Genomic DNA, 6022 nt, shown 5'->3' on the forward strand with positions numbered 1-6022 from the left:
GCATGTTTCCTCACTGTATCTCTAAACTAAACTAAACTAAACTGAATTATGTTAGAAGCATGATTTTTAAAAAACTTATTTTGATACAAATTGTTTTGCATTAGCTTGGTTATTTCTGTAGTTATGTCTATACCATAAATAAAGCTCACACTAATATCACAGCTAAATGCAATTTTATAATAACCCACATTTAATGTCCACTAAATGATGTCTACAAATATAACTGTTATATCTGGCCTCAAGGCACCTTCAACTAATAAAGCAGCTCAGTTCCGTAACTTCTCAGCACATACTTTAACACTAAAATTTGTTTCTTGTTAAAAAAAACGGTCCGATTTAACAACTTGTCTTAAATTAGTTGACAAATTTGGAAACGTGATCATTGGCGTGAAGCACCAAAATTAATTCGCGCACTCCCACTCAATTTGTTTCCCCTTCTTCACATCTCCCACCCTCTCATCACCATCCCAACCTACTCCAGGTCCCCATTGTTCTTCCCCCACCATTCCCTTCTATTTACCATCTCCCTCTGGTTCTACATTTAACTCCATATCTTCCTTTCCGATAAGACTCCACCATTTGTATCACTTTGCCTTCTCCACTTATCACTTCCAGCCTTGGTTATTATCTCCAACCTTCTCTCCCCACCAGGGAGCGGTGGAGTTGTTGCCTTACAGCGCTTGCAGCGCCGGAGACCCGGGTTCGATCCCGACTATGGGTGCTGTCTGTACAGAGTTTGTACGTTCTCCCCGTGACCGCATGGGTTTTCTCCGAGATCTTCAGTTTCCTCCCACACTCCTAAGACGTACAGGTTTGTAGGTGAATTGGCTTGGTATAAGTGTAAATTGTCTCTAGTGTGTGTAGGATAGTGTTAATGTGTGGGGATCGATGGTCGGTATGGACCCGGTGGGCCGAAGGGCCTGTTTCTGCGCTGTATCTCTAAACTAAACTAAAGTAAACCTGACACATCTTCCATTTAACCCCTCCTTGCCTAGATTTGCCACCTCTTGCCCCACTCCTTCCCCTCACTGGAACTCTCTGCCACAGAAGGTAGTTGAGGCCAGTTCATTGGCTATATTTAAGAGGGTTAGATGTGGCCCTTGTGGCTAAAGGGATCAGGGGGTACGGAGAGAAGGCAGGTACAGGATACTGAGTTGGATGATCAGCCATGATCATATTGAATGGCAGTGCAGGCTCGAAGGGCCGAATGGCCTACTCCTGCACCTATTTTCTATGTTTCTATGTTCACCTTTTTCTACCAACTATCTCCTCTCTACTCCATCGGTCTGAGGAAGGGTCCCGAACTGAAACGTCGTATGCCCATTTCCCTTCACAGACACGCTGAGCTCCTCCAGCTGTTTGTTTTTCTTTTGCTCAAGGCTCATTGTTAGTCTGACACTATGACTGAGAAAATGTAGCAACATAGCTGAAGGATCAAACTTAAGATTTTGCTGATCTCTATGGCACAGTGTCATATCAGACAATGTGCTGATCGTCTGAAACAACTGGGGAGATGCATGCAGAGCAAAGGAACAGGCTTTATCATTCCACATGAGTTGGCAGAAGATTAAAAAAAAAAAGCATTACTAAACTTGGAAATTAATTAGATAAAAAATGTTTTGAAGAAGGAGATGCTTATTTATGCATTTAAATGGTCACTAAACAGGATGCAGTGAAGACTTTTGGGTGTCTGGGAACAATAATAAATTACACAGCTTTTGATTAATGATGAAGGAGAATAGTTCAGTGCTTAGGTAACAGATTTAGTACTTGAAAAATAGCGTTTTTATATAAATGGTTTCTCAAAACAACTGCATTTGTTGGTTGAACGTGCACAGCTGTGCTTTAAAGAAATAACCTATGGAGGGCAGTGGTGGAACAGTATTGTAGTGAACTTGACTAATTTCGTCACACACTTGATTCCTGTTGGAGCAGTTCCTTTTATCCAGGTTATCTAGTCTAGAAATAAGGACATGCAGCAAGATTTATTCTCAGCACTGAGTCTCAGATTCAATTCTTTCAAAGTGGAGCGTGATTAAAACTGCTTGCGATTAGAACCAGGCTATTTTAGAAATGAGATTGGGCACTTCTGGTTTCAATTCTCCATTTTTCACCGGATGTGATTTCTATGTAAAGTTGGCATGGAATAACATCTTGTAGTAAGCAATTTTGGAGCATCAGGGGGAGAGTTATACTACAGGTAGATACAAAATGCTGGTGTAACTCAGCGGGACAGGCAGCATCTCTGGAGAGAAGGAATGGGTGACGTTTTGGGTCAAGACCCTTTTTCAGACTCTCTAGAGATGCTGAGTTACTCCAACATTTTGTGTCTATCTTTGGTGTAAACCAGCAACTGGACACATTCCACATTCTGATCTCCAAGTTGCCAAACACTTTAATTCCCCTTCCCATTCCCACACTGACCTTTCTGATCTGGGCCTCCTCCATTGTCAGAGTGAGGCCAAATGCAAATTGGAGGACAGCACCTCATATTTTGCTTGGGCAGCTTACAACCCAGCGATATGAATTTTGATTTCTCTAACTTCAGGTAACCCTGGCATCCCCTCTCTCCCCGACCTTCCCCCAAACAAGTCGTTGTACTAAGTTCAAAGTCGTCTTGCTGAGTCTCATTGTCTGTAACTTATTTTTACCTAGCCCACCGCTAACAATGGCCTGTTACCTTTATCATTCTTACTGTTCTGCATATCTTTCATTCATATGTTCGATATCTCTCTACATCACCACCCATATCTCTTGTTCCCTTTCCCCTGACTCTCAGTCTGAAGTAGGGTCTCGACCCAAAATATCACCTATTCCTTTCCTCCAGACATGCTGTCTGACCCGCTGAGTTACTCCAGCTTCTTGTGTCATTCTGCAGTTCCTTCCTGCACACGACAAGTTAGACTAAATTGGTCTGAGTATGACCATTCAAGAGCATTTACACAACAACTAGTTCTCTATCGTAGGATTTGGATCTCACTAGCACGTCTCATGAATTTTGTTAGCGTGGGGTCCTTCCCATCACTCCATCCTCTCACTCTGCCATCTGCCAAGAGGGTAATGAATCCCCGATATTCCAATGCCCACCCGTTCTGGCCACAAGCAGGATTGTCTTTATAGACCGATTGATTCGGCCTGCTCTTGTCTCCTCAGGACTAATTCTTATGAACTTGTCTCGTTCATCCCTGGTGCAATTTCTTCCTACTTACATCCATGATCAGCTTGATGCTCTCCACCACTTTGACAGTTTCCTTTTCCCAACAGACTCATGCTCACAGTGGATATCCAATCCATCTACAACTGCATTCCACAGCGGCATCACCCAAGGGTCCTTGACTTCTTCCTTTAACCGAGGTTCAACCAGTCACCCTTTACTACCACACAATCATTTGCCTTGCTGAAATTGTTCTAACTTGGCACAATAACTCTTTCAACCACTCACTTTTTCCAAATCAAAGATGTAGCTGTGGGAAGCCATAAGGCACCAGTTATGCCTATTTTTTGAAGGATAGATGGAACTGTGTTTTATTCAGTCCTATTCAGTCTGTGTAAAAATCTTGCCTCGCACATCTCCATTAAACTTTCCCTCTCTCACCTTATACCTATGCCCTCTAGTGTTGGACATTTCCGCCCTCGGAAAAAGTTCTGACTGTCTACCCTATCTATGGCTCTCATAATGTTATATACATATACAATAGCAATATAGTTATGGGCCTGGCCCACAGGCGACATGGTCGCCACATATTTACGGTGATTGCTGGGGAGTCGTGAAGAGTTCCCGCATTCTGGGCACCAGTCGCGGCCTCATTATGGTCGCTGCAAATTTTTCAACATGTTGAAAAATTAGCGGCGACTAGAATTAAGCCGCCATGGGGGATGTACAGCGAGACCTGGGTGTCCTTGTACACCGGTCACTGAAAGTTGGCGTGCAGGTACAGCAGGCAGTGAAGAAAGCTAATGGAATGTTGGCCTTCATAACAAGAGGATTTCAGTATAGGAGTAAAGAGGTTCTTCTGCAGTTGTATAGGGCTCTGGTGAGACCACATCTGGAGTATTGTGTACAGTTTTGGTCTCCTAATTTGAGGAAGGACATCCTTGTGATTGAAGCAGTGTAGCGTAGGTTCACGAGATTGATCCCTGGGATGGCGGGACTGTCATATGAGGAAAGATTGAAAAGACTAGGCTTGTATTCACTGGAGTTTAGAAGGATGAGGGAGGATCTAGGACTGGACATGCTAGATGCAGGAAAAAGGGTCCCAATGTTGGGCGAGTCCAGAACCAGGGGCCACAGTCTTAGAATAAAGGGGAGGTCATTTAAGACTTAGGTGAGAAAAACCGTTTTCACCCAGAGAGTTGTGAATTTATGGAATTCCCTGCCACAGAGGGCAGTGGAGGCCAAGTCACTGGATGGATTTAAGAGAGAGTTAGATAGAGCTCTAGGGGCTAGTGGAGTCATGGAATATGTGGAGAAGGCAGGCACGGGTTATTGATAGGGGATGATCAGCCATGATCACAATGAATGGTGGTGCTGGCTCAAAAGGCCGAATGACCTCCTCCTGCACCTATTTTCTATGTTTCTATGTTTCTATGGAGAATAGCGAGAATTCTCGTGCTGTGGGTGGGCCGCCAGGAGGTCCTAGTTGGTTGCCAGGAGGTCGAAGGTTCTCATAGGTTCTTGTAGGTTGTGGCCGGTGCTGACCAGTGAATTTCATTGGCTTATTGGGGAAAATAAACGTAAGCAGTAGTTTTCAGAACCAAGGATAACCGACCGGTAATGTTAATGTCCACTGAGCTTCACAGCCGTGTATCTCTGGCTTCTTAAAAGTTGTCTCCATTCCATCTTCCTTCTTCTCCCCCCTCTCTCTCCCCCCTCTTTTAAAGGACTTACCATACACTGCGCTTTAGCTGTCTTAATTACAGCGCCAACCTTCCTGTTCATCGCGGTGTGTGTCCGTATCACCTTGGCTTTGCACCGTGGGAATTTCACTCAGACAGCGCTCCCCAGCTTGCCCTGTCCCCCGCCTGCATAACGGGCTGGTGAAGGAAGCGATGTGTGTGTGTGTCTGTGTTTCACTCTGACAATCGCCGTTCCAATTGCCGGTTTTTCAGGTGACTGCCGGCAACTTGACAGTCGCCGGCAGTCCCCTGAAAAATCGCGTAAGTGGGACAGGCCCATTAGAGAATGAGCATTCGCAGTGTGCTGCTCTGTGCAAAGAACTGTCTCATCTCAGTTCAAAACCACTTATCCTGAGAATCGCCCTCAAGGTCGGCTGTGGGTGGCACCCAGGGGCACTAAGGTAGCCCGGGGAGAAGAGGAACATCAGGACGCTGAATGATCCAGGGGTTCGCCTGGATCGGACACCGCTTCATAAAACCGAATGCTTTGGAAATGGTGCCTAATCTGACAACTTGAAAATAATTTCACTGTGTTTTGCACATGTAACAATAACGCACTATTGACTATACCATCAGTTCTACATCCTGTTGCTGGAGCAAAAAAAAACAACCACTCAGCACACTACCTGTCAATCCCTCGTCAAAAATCACCTCTCATTCTTTTAAAATCTAATAATTATAGGCCAAGCTTAATCTTTGTGCAGAGTACAATCTCCTCCTCCCAGGAGTCAATCTAATGAAATACATGACTCTGACTGCATGGTTAGTACATCATTCTTTAGGTAAAGAGACCAATGCTATATTCAATCTTCTAAATTAGTCCTCAAGAGAGCTCTGTACAATTTCAACAAGTTCTCATTCATTTTATATTTTAAGCCTTTACATTGAAGGGTAAAATACCATTTGACTTCCTAATTGTTTGTGTTCCTTCTCCTTTATTGTCCCTTTTTCCCTCACCTGCATTCCCCCTTCACTGTTTTGGTATTTGCTTAAAAGTTGTTGCATGCTAACCTTCCAGTTAGTTGTGGGAATAGATTTTCAACATGAAATGCTAAGTCTCAGTCTCCGTAAATACTGCCATACATGCTGATCATTTCCGGCATTTTATTTCTTAATTTCCTAGATT

The sequence above is a fragment of the Amblyraja radiata genome, chromosome 7, assembly GCF_010909765.2.
Source record: "Amblyraja radiata isolate CabotCenter1 chromosome 7, sAmbRad1.1.pri, whole genome shotgun sequence".
Lineage (NCBI taxonomy): Eukaryota > Metazoa > Chordata > Chondrichthyes > Rajiformes > Rajidae > Amblyraja > Amblyraja radiata.